An 11,065-nucleotide genomic window follows, 5' to 3' on the forward strand; every position below is an offset into this window, starting at 1 on the left:
CAACGTTTAATTAATCACCAAACTGTAAATCTGATTATTTTATCCCTATATCTGACATATCCTTTTTCTCCTCCTTTCCCTATGCATAGCATACCCCTATCTATCCTCCTCCATAAATCAATAGGGAATTACACACAGCTAGAGCAAGTCAAGCTCCAGTCTTTCAGACTTGAGTAATACATATAACCAATCTGTACACTAAAAAATAATTAACAGAAGCATAAAAGTTTGCCAGGTGCAGCGGTACACACCTACAATTGCAGTTATTCAAGAGGATGAGGCAGGAAGATTATAAGTTCAGGAAATACCTAGCCAATTTGGTGAGACTCTGTCTCAAATAAAAAAAAATAATAAGGAGGACTGGGGGGATATAGCTCAGAGGCAGAAAGCTCCTGTATTCGATCCCAAATACCATTAAAAAAAAAAAAAGTAGCGGGAGCATAAAATTTTAAAAGGAAAAGTACTGAAGTCCACAACATCAGAGAAAACAAAAGACACTCAAAAACAATTTCCTTATCTATTCAATGTCTATTCATTAGTCCTATTTAGCTGCTTAGGAGCTTACTAAGTCCACCCGGTGATGAATTATACTGATCATCTATCTCCTGAAGCCCCTAACTAGGGCTCTTTTTAAAAAACCATTTCTGGATTTCTCCAGGCACATCGTCTTATTTTTTTGTTTGTTTTGTTTTGTATCTTTTTTAAAAATGACAGTCTTGCAAGGCATGGTGGCGCAGGTCTGTAATCCTAGAGACTCAAAAGGCTGAGGCAGGGCTGGGAATGTGGCTCAAGACGTAGCACGCTCACCTGGCATGCACAGGGTGCTAGGTTCCATCCTCAACACCATATAAAAATAAGATAAAGTTATTGTGTCCAACTAAACACTAAAAAATAAATATATTTAAAAACAAAAAAAGGCTGAGGCAGGAGGATCACAAGTTCAAGGCCAGCCTCAGCAACTTAGTGAGACCCTGTCTCAAAATTAATTAATTAATTAATTAAAAGGCCTAGAGATGTGACTCAGTGGTTAATTGCCCCTGGGTTCAATCCCCAGACCAAAAAAAAAAAAAAAAAAAAACTGTGGGTCTTAAACATACTTGCTAAAAAAAATTGATACACATAATTATGAACATTCAAACACATTTTGTACTTACTTTTAAAAAATTAAGTACAAGCTGGGCTCAATGGTGTAAGCATATAGTCTCAGGAACTTGGGAGGCTAAGGTAAGAGGATCACTGAAGTCCAGAAGTTTGGGCTCAGCCTGGGTAACATGGTAAGACTCTTGTCTCTTTAAATAAATACAGTAGACCCTTCAAACCTTAGGATTTAACAACTCATGAACCACTCACCAATTATGAATCAAAACTATTCAAGAAAATCTGTACTGAACACTACAGAATTTTTGGTCACTATTCCCTAAACAATACAGAACAACAACTACTTATACATCATTTATTAGGCTATATTAAGTATTAAGTATCATAAGTAATCTAGAGGGGGCTAAGGATATAGCTCAGTAGTAGAGTCCTTGTGTAGCATGTTCAAGGTCCTGGATTTGATCCCCAGGGCCACAAAAAATGAATAACACAAGTAACCTAGAGATGACTAAGTATACAAAAAGATGTGTGCAGGTTATACGCAAATACTAGGTCATTTTGCATAATGGGACATGAGCATCCAAAAGATTTTGATAACCACCAGGTTCCTGGAACTAACCCCCAAAGGAGGAACAATTATATATATATATATATATATATATATATATATTTGTTAATGATGATATATAAATACTGGATAGTCTTAAAAATGATCCATCCAATTGGTCATCACAATCCCCCACAATTCCCACTTTACAAAGTCTGTAGCAATTAGAGAACTTGTAGTTCAGATAACAAGCAAAAGAAATCAGGGGCTAATGATTTAGCTCAGTGGTAGAGTGCTTGCCTAGCATGCACAGGCTCTGGGTTCTATCCCTAATATCCGCCTCCATACCCACCCGCCCACCACACACATAGACACACACACACACACACACACACGTGAAATGGAAGTACACAGGTCTCCTGAAAGACCTAATTCAAAAATAAATATTTCTCTGTACTGCCTGAAATTTCTCACTTGTTGAAGACATTTAACAAACATATTTAAAAATAACTTTTCATAGTAACAGCAGGGGTACAAATCACTTCTACATGAGTTTAAATTCTTTCTTTCCAACACCTACACTAAAGGAACAGGAAAGAAACTTTATTCATCAATTCTAAGATGGATACATTTTAGCATCTCTGACATTGGGGTGCACTTTACAACCAATGGCTTATAAGTGTCTTATAAGCATACAGTTGACATAATTCAATGCAATATAACATCTTTTTTCTTTAACTGTCAGTTGTAGATAGACACAATGCCTTTATTTTATTTATTTATTTTTATGTGGTGCTGAGGACCAAACCCAGTGCCTCACTCACATGTGCTAGGCAAGCTCTGCCACTGAGCCACAACCCCAGCCCAACATTTAATCTTATAAATGTTAAAAAGATTGGACTGACGGGCTAAATATAGATCTCATGGCACTGAAAAGGCACTCTAAAAACAAAAAGTAGTAAAAGGAGGTAGAAGTAAAAGGAAAGAAAAGGGTTCCTACTTCAAAATTTAGCATGGGAGGAAACCCATCTGCTTCCAAGATCCATAAGTCAAATCAGTACAGTTCAATAGCCACTGCTAGGACAGATAGGGGCCTTTCCCAATTTATTCATTTTAAAATGCAACAAAATCCATTACAGACCCAGCCTGCAATCTAGTAGTGGAACTAGTAACTGTATAAAAACTACCATAAAAGATTAAATGTCTCACAGAAGTGCACACCTAACTTATATACATCATTGTATATAAATCATGCTTCAAAAAAATTAAAACTTCTTTAAAAGACAAGTGCAATAAGAAAATACTAGGGAGAGAAAACTGCATGCCAAAAATTAAAAATAAAAAACTGTGTGGTACTCCAAGAGGGATTCCATCCAGAAGAAAAAAATTGTTAAAACTTAAGCGTTGCAATCAAAATGGTGCTTCAAAACTGGGTTGGACTTGGACATATGATAACTGGCCATATATGCAATCCACATAGAAGGAACACTATAACCAACAGTCCAGGAGGAGAGTGAAAAAAGAACAGGTAAAAGAAGCAAAAAAGAAAAACAAAATCATATCATTATCCAAGCAGGATAAGAACCTGGTTTAAAACGGGGTAGGGGGGTGTGAAAAGGGGGAAAGCACATGTAGTAGAAATTTCAACACCTAAAAACCAAAACCAAATAACCTCAGATTTGAAAACTCAACTAATAAATTTCTGGAAAAAAAATATGAAACACTAAATTCACACAAGAAATAAAAAAATGTACATAAGGGCTAGGATTGTAGCTCAGTGGTAGAGCACCTGCCTAGCACGGGTGAGGCACTGAGTTCATTCCTCAGCACCACATAAAAATAAATGAAAATAAAAGGTATACATAATGAAAAATTTTTAAAAACCTACATAAACCAATAGCTACTAAATAAATTGAAATGGTACTCAAAACCCTCTCCAGGAAAAGAGATAAAGGCCTGAATGGTCCTATAGGTGATATCTGCCAAACTTTCAAAGAACAGATAATCCCAGTCCAAAACTCCTGACAAAAAAAAAAAAGAAGAAGAAAACTGCCCAACTTATTTTGTAACTTTATTATAACTCTAATACCAACATGAATTAAGAATTTTGTCAGTTAGCAGGAATACAGAGTAGTTATAATATCATAAAAGCAGAATCAAAAGATGGTGGCAGATTCAACAATATGTGACAGAATGGGAAAAAGGTTTGGATTTGGTATGACATCAACAAAAATAAGGAACACCAAAGAAGCCAAAAGGAAGAGTTAAGTTTCAACTAGAAACAACCAGGCCACATTATGCATAAAGCAAATGAAAAAATAGGACTCATGCACAAGAGAAATTAAGAACAAAGATTTGAGAAATATTCAGACAAAAAGGTCTGAATAATAATGGAGAGACTGGAGACATAAAAGTGACTTGAAGAGTGAAACTTGGAAAACATGTATATCAGAGGAAGTGAATATATTAAGAGGAAGTGACTAGGTTATAGTGCAGTGCATGCCTGTAATCCCAGTGATTAGGGAGGCTGAGACAGGAGGAATGGTGACTTTGAGGCCAGTTTCAGAAACTTGGTGAGATCCTGTTAAAAATTTGTGTTAAAAAAAAAAAAGTTTTAAAGGGTTGGGGATGTAGCTCAGTGGAAGTGCTCCAGAGTTTAATCCCCAGTACCCCTCTCCCCCCCCCAAAAAAAAAAGGAAGGAGGAAGAAAGGGTGGCAGAAAAAGGAAGAACAAAGCTGCAGAAGCCCCCTTTCACACCTAGTTAATTCTTACTCTTCCTTCACACTGCGCCAGGTTCTGAGGTAACATTTTAGGGAGATGTTCCTATAATCTCCCAGCACCAGGTCAGATCCTAATTTTAACCTCTTTTTAACCTTTTATAATACTCTACACTTCAATTATAACAACAATTTTACTTAATTATAGAACACATCCTTCAACATGTCAACATATGTCTCCCCCACTAGATATTAAGCTCCATGAGAGCAGGGGTCATATCTGTAGTTGCACCCTTTTACCTTGTACAATATTTTAGAATACAGCAAGTATTTCTGAAATGAAATGTACAGAAGAATGAAAGCCAAGGAGAAACATTCAAAGAAGCAGAAGTTGGGCAGGCAATGTAACTCAGTGGCAAAGTGCTTTCAATCCCCTGGGTTTGATCCCCAGGATCAGCATTATCAAATAAAAAAAAAAATGTGAAATGGATGTTAAATATATTTTACAGGAACTTCAAGGAGAGGACTGAATAAAGGTACTTAAATGTGTTGATTAATTCCTAGTCAACAAAGGGTTAAGAAATGGATAGATGGCCACCATGTCCAGGAGGAAAAGTAGACTACTCTTGGCAATCTCTACAGATGAGATTATGAATGACTGAATTTTAATTTTACTTCAATTTTGCTCTATTTTTGCAACTTCTCTTTAATGGCCACGTATTACTTTTATAAGAAAAAAAAACTTAAATGTTAATGTGCACTAAAAAGGAAAGCAGCAACAAGACAGCTTAAGGGAATAGAAAACTTAAGCAACGGGTTTTGTAAATTTAAGAAATCTTAATTACATCTGTACTTTTAAAAACCAAAGACAACAGAAAGGATAACTCATGCTCCATTTAGTAGGAAAATCAGGGAAAGATGAAACCAGGTGTTAACTTGCAAGAAGAACCAAAACAATCTCCAAGGAAAGAAGCTGATGAGAAGGAATCCAGAGGAGGACCTCCCACTAGACATCTCAATCTTTTTAGTAACGGGTGGGGAGAAGTGCAGAAAACTAAAAAGGTTTGAAATGGGCTCCTTGGAGAATGTGAAGAGGAAAAAAAAATAACAGAGTACTGGTTCTATTAAAAATACATTCCAAATTTTAATCGGCCTTTCGTAAACAGCTCATTCCTAGATCAAAGAATCACCTATTACTTTAAATTTTAAAAGCGAAATAATTCTGGTTCAAGATCTATTTCAACAACTGAAAATAAGCATTGTGACCTTCTAATTTAATTCGAAGTTTAACTCCTCTCACAAGCAAATACAATCAAGAAGTTGTTTTGAACTCAAGCAACAAAACAGCGCGTTTCAAGTACGAATAACTGAAAAACACTATTTTATACCTAAAAGTATTTGAAGGTTTGTTTAAAAGAAGAAAAACTCCTGTGCCTTGACACGACGTTCCCGAGTTCAAATCCCAGCTCATCCATCTAAATTATTTAATATCTTTGAGGCTCAGTTTCCTTCAAATGAGAATTACAACAGCCACGGATATAAAGTAAATGACGTCTTATAAATGACGTATTACGGGTGCCAAGTTCCTACTATGTACTCAGAACGGTTTGCTAATTGTTTAAAAGAAAAACCTGCAGTGCTTAAACCAAATTAAAACATCCGAGCGCACGAAGGAGTACAAAACACAAGACCCTAACACACGGATATGATTTTTCTGCCCTGACGCAATCTCATTTTTTTTTTCCTTGCCAAACCTTTCCACTGGGAGTCTGGAAAGAGTAAAAAGGTTACAAGCAATCCAGCAGAAAGTTTTCCGAAATTGAAGGGCAGAATCACAACAGACATGGCAGCTGAGGCCGCGCAGGACAACAGGTGAACCCACACGCAGCGACCTCGGAGAAAACCGGCACCTTCCAAGTTGGAGGGCGGGCTAGCAGCTCCTCCGGGCTCGACTACCACACTTTGTTCTCTTTCCTTTCTCACCGAAGCGTACCGAGACGAACCCCGAATCCCGATCACGCAGCTCCGGGGCGGGGAGCTAGGCGCCTTTCCCATTTAAGGATTCCAGAAGCGTCCTCGGAGCGGCTTTCGCCCACATCGCCTTCCCAAACACGGCCTGTGACCCAGGGGTGGAACGGGAAACAAAAGAGGGCCCGGACGGCAGAACCCGACACGACCCAGGGCCAGGGGTCCGCGGAGGGGACCGCGGGGCCCAGGGCGCGCCGCGGCCTCAACAACCCGGCCGGGCCGCCCCTCACTCCAAACTTAGCCCGCGCCCGCGCCGGCCTCCCCGCCGCAGCCGGCCTCTCCCGGCGCGCACACGCACTTCCAGACAAGCCAACTCACCCGGACCCCGGGGAACTCATCCTCCAGCCCTCGGAGCGGAGCGGGTGTGGGGGCAGCGAGCCGCCGGGGCGCGGCGGGGGCCCGGCTCGGCCTCCGCCCTCGGCGTGCAGCGGCCCCGGCCCGGTCGCCCCTCGCGCGGCCGTGCGATCCTCGTCTCGCGCGGACCGACGCGCCGGAGCCCGAGCCTTCCTGCCCGTCCTCCTCCCTCTTCCCTCCTCCCTCCTCCTTCGCCCAGCCCGGCAGTCGGATTCCAATCTCGGCAGCCGTCGCCGCCGACACTCGCACGCGGGGGAGGGGCGGCGCGGGTACGGGGACCTGGGGGAGGGGCGGGCCTCCACGAGAGTCGGCTCCGCGCGCGCGCGCACTTGGAGGGTGCCCGCCAGCGCCGCGCGCACCCGAACGCGGGAGCCGGCCCCGCCCCGCCCCGCCCCGCCCCGCCCCGGACACGAAATGAACCGAGCTCGTGGCGGAAGGACCCGAAAGGCCCGCGGATCTCGGCGCCCCGCTGCCGGGGAGGAGGGCCAGCCGCCGGCAAGGGGGCGCCGGGCTGCTGTGGGGAGGGGGGCCAGTCCTCCGCTCTGGCCCGTCAGCCCCTCGAGTAGAGCCAACCGCGCAGCCGCCGTGGCGGGGCCACTCTGAGGAAGCCTCATCAAGCAGACAACTCGGGGTGCCCACTACAGAGAGCCTCCCGGCCGGGGCTCCCATCACCCACTGTCCCCGCGGGTTCCTTCACGCCGACCCCCTCTACTCCCGACTCGTACTCCCTTTGAGCTTCAGTCATCGGGTTTGAGAAATGAGCCTAATCGCTTAGAAGGCACCCAGTCACCAAGGTGGGGGAGGATTGCCCGGTCGTGGTAGTAGTCGTTGCGACAAAGAAAAGAAAAATGTAGTTACACTGCATTCATTATTCTCCCACCCACCGCTCCCCGGTTCTTGCTCTGGGCTCTCGGCCAACGTGCAGAGGCTCAGTTAGGGAGGTGGAGGTGCACAGGCTTAGAGGGAGCAGCAGGGAAAGCAGCGTTTCCTGGTCGATCCTTCAGCCCCGGAGGCCCGGCCCGCTCGGGTTGCTGTGATCTGTGAGCCGGTGAATTCCAAAGGCATAAGATAAGGAGCGGTGGGAGCCCAGCCGAACTGAAGTCAGCACACTATAAATATTGCCTTCATTTCTACCTTTGCCTCACTCGAGTGACCTCGTATACCCTCCAGCATCTCATTCCCTCCATTTGGAAAATGCAAATAATTGTCACTACACTGCCTCTTTTCTTCCATTTTCCCTGATTCTTTGTGCAAAATTCTGTTAAATGTATTCAGTGACCTGTACGTGGAGAAAAGGTTGGCCCCTTTTTAACCAATTGTGACTTTAATAGCCTCTTTCATAAGTTTTTCAACAAAAGTAATATGTTCAATTAGTTTGCTTTACATAGATAAGGTACCTTAAGTTTTCTTTAAAAATCACTTTCAAAACAGTAAAAAGGAAGAGGGAAGGAAAAGAATGTGCCAGGCACTGCTAATTACATTTACCTACAATCTTGCCTAAAGAAATGTTTGGATTCCACGGTATTTCCTTATATTCTGATGTAAGTGTTGAAATTCCCTTATATTCTTGTTTAAAGTTTTGTGTATGGGGGGTGTGTTTTGTTATTTCTCACTTTTCTCTTTTATCCACCTTTACCCTTCTTGCCTGAGATACTCTCCATAATTATGAATTATTTTATAGTTCTCTTTTCATCTCTGATCTTTTTTTTCTGAGCTCTTTAGCAGTCTCAGGTTTGAGAGCCATGCATTATTGTATCTTGATGTGCAGGAAGAATATGATACAAGATTCTTGACATCAACTAAAATTTGTCATTTTTCTCCAGTTTTCTACATATTATCCAGCTTTAACTTTAAGGAAAAGATTGGACTATTTTCTCAGCGATTCAGACTGATTGGCCAAAGATCATATGCTGAGCAATGTGTCATGACAGAAAAAAACATGGCAAGTGGGTTATTATGCCCTCTGCAGCCTAATTCAATTTTTTGACACAGGAATCAGTCTATAAAATAGCCAAGAATCTCAGGTTGGAACTTTAATGCATCAAGTTTCTGAAACATACAAATTGGTATTGCCTGGCTTGTGTTGTATACCATTGAAATGGAAGTAAAAATGAGACATCAAATTTTAAGTCATGCTATCAATGCTTATCTACAAAAGGATCTCCTTTTAAAATACTTGGGAATGTTACTTGATATCCTCCTGCTTTCCTTAAAAAAGACGCACCTAGAGTCAAGGCTTAGCATATCACAACAGGCAACCTACCCACTGAGAACTGAGGCATGGTGTTCTCTGGTTCCTGGCATGTGTATGCATGCCAACCTGTTTCTCCGGTTTGCCTGCCCACTAAATGAACAGAGCAACCAGGAAACCTAAGGAGACATCTGGACACGTATGGTCTGGCCCCCAATGTCAAAGGCAACAACTCAAGCTCCTACGTAACATTCTGTAATATGGTAGTGTTCCTTTAGATTTATGGAAGAGACTGGAAATGGGTCTTTCCCATGGCTCTGTGCAATTAATACAGTTCTCAAAAGTGGTATCTTTGCCCAAATCAGGAACCATTAGTTTGGAATGGAAAGGACCCTTCTCATACAGTTCTCCTCTCCTCAAGGACTCCTTCCCTAATCACCTATCTTAAATTAACACCCCATCACAGCCAATTTCATTTTCTTTATGCCACTTTTTGTTATCTGAATTTCCTTGTTTATTTGGTTTGATTATGGTCTGAATGCCTCTGCCCCATTAGAATGTAAACTCCAGGAAACCAGAGACTTTCTCATCCTGTTCTCAACTCTCTCATTAGAGCTTAGTGCCCTGAGCATAAGTGCTCAACATTTGTTAACTGAGTGAGAGAGATAAGCATAGGATTTCCTCTGAGCTTCTGAACCTTGTCACCAAGACCCTTCCAGTGTTAGGAGGTGGCATGGCTATGTGGGAAAGGGAGAGTGAGGGTTTGCCAGGAAAGCTATGAATTACATCATCTTCAGTGAAATGGGACTTCTGCCTTCAGGGATCCAAGTTCAATAGATTAATCCAAGTTAATCCATCCGAAGTCATTTTCCTGTTGTAAAGATTTTATGAGGCAAAAGGCAATGCTAAGTCTTTGTGAGTTTGGAGATATGTTAGAGCCCAGTTAGGACTAGTGAAGGGATGCCCTAGGTAGGTGACACTTTAGGTTGGTTTCAAACCCAATATTAAATGCATAAAATTGCTCTAGAGAGTAGAGGAAACAGCTTTATTTTTCATCAAGAACACTACTATATCATTTTAGTTGTTAATGATATGTGGTTTAGAGGTACTGAGCCAAAACAGATTGTGAGTGTGTGTGTGTGTGTGTATGGATGGATATATATATATATCGATGAATATATCTAAGGATAATTCAGTGTTCGAAACAAAAAAGCTTAAAAACCTGAATGTGTTCTTTGTAATGGCAGAATATTTACTTTGAAGCACCTCTATTTTTACTTCTAAACAACTTGTTCCTTCTCTCTTACTCTTTTTTAATCTTCCTTTGCTTTCAAAGCGCTATTTACTGTGACTGAAAGACCATTTACTGAGGATATTGCTGCAAAGTAGCCATCACTTGGTCCTACTCTGCCTGTGATCTCTATATTCCTCCTTTCCCTTTACCCCTTATCACAGAACCCAGTCCTTTCCTAGACTCTGAGGCAGAAAGATTCCCAGAGCTGCAGTGCCAAGCCCAAGACAGCCTTTGCTAGTTATTTAGGGAGCCCTGACCTTGGTCCCTTTCTAAGAACAGACCCATCACCCTTTTATATTTGAACTCTGCCCTCCTAGCCTGCCTGGAACTCAATTTTCTCTGCCTGTCCTCTGAACTCAGCCCTCCCTACAACACAACACTGGCCTGGCCACATTCCAGATTCTCTGCACCTGTGTATTCTCCACATTCTACAGAGCCTCCTTTCCTCCATTACCTGAGGTGAACCATCCTGGTGCCTGCTGTTCTCCTGGACTACCACCTGTTGTTTGCTCACTACTCTGTGGCTATCAGGCACTGCCTAGAGATCTGCAGTTCCTCCCACTCCAGCTCCCACTCAGCCCAGGGCAAATCTTTTCCTCCATCCTGGGGCAGTTCACTGCTCCATCTTACCCTGCCCCTAGAGCAAGGGGGTTTATGATCAATCATAGTGGGATTCCCACCTTGTGCTGCAGATTGAACCTAGAGCCTCAATTCCACTAGGAAAGTGCTCTACTACTGAGCTACAACCCAACCCTGGGATTATTTTTTTAACCAAGTAAAAACAATATATGTATATATAATATAAATATTTATATTTCACATATAAATTTAATAA

At 42.1% G+C, this 11,065-nt stretch overlaps 1 protein-coding gene across 2 annotated transcripts in view; it reads right to left on the minus strand.

The window, feature by feature from the left end:
• The window catches only part of Bmpr1a (bone morphogenetic protein receptor type 1A), a 129,699-nt gene extending 122,826 nt beyond the window's left edge, over positions 1–6,873 (minus strand). For both annotated transcript variants that reach the window (XM_071611119.1, XM_027939950.3), the window contains exon 1: positions 6,710–6,873. The gene's annotated coding sequence lies outside the window, so the exon portion shown is untranslated. The remainder of the gene's footprint in view (positions 1–6,709) is intronic.
• Positions 6,874–11,065: the final 4,192 nt, after the last annotated feature.

This window comes from Marmota flaviventris, chromosome 4, assembly GCF_047511675.1.
Source record: "Marmota flaviventris isolate mMarFla1 chromosome 4, mMarFla1.hap1, whole genome shotgun sequence".
In the NCBI taxonomy this organism is placed as follows: domain Eukaryota; kingdom Metazoa; phylum Chordata; class Mammalia; order Rodentia; family Sciuridae; genus Marmota; species Marmota flaviventris.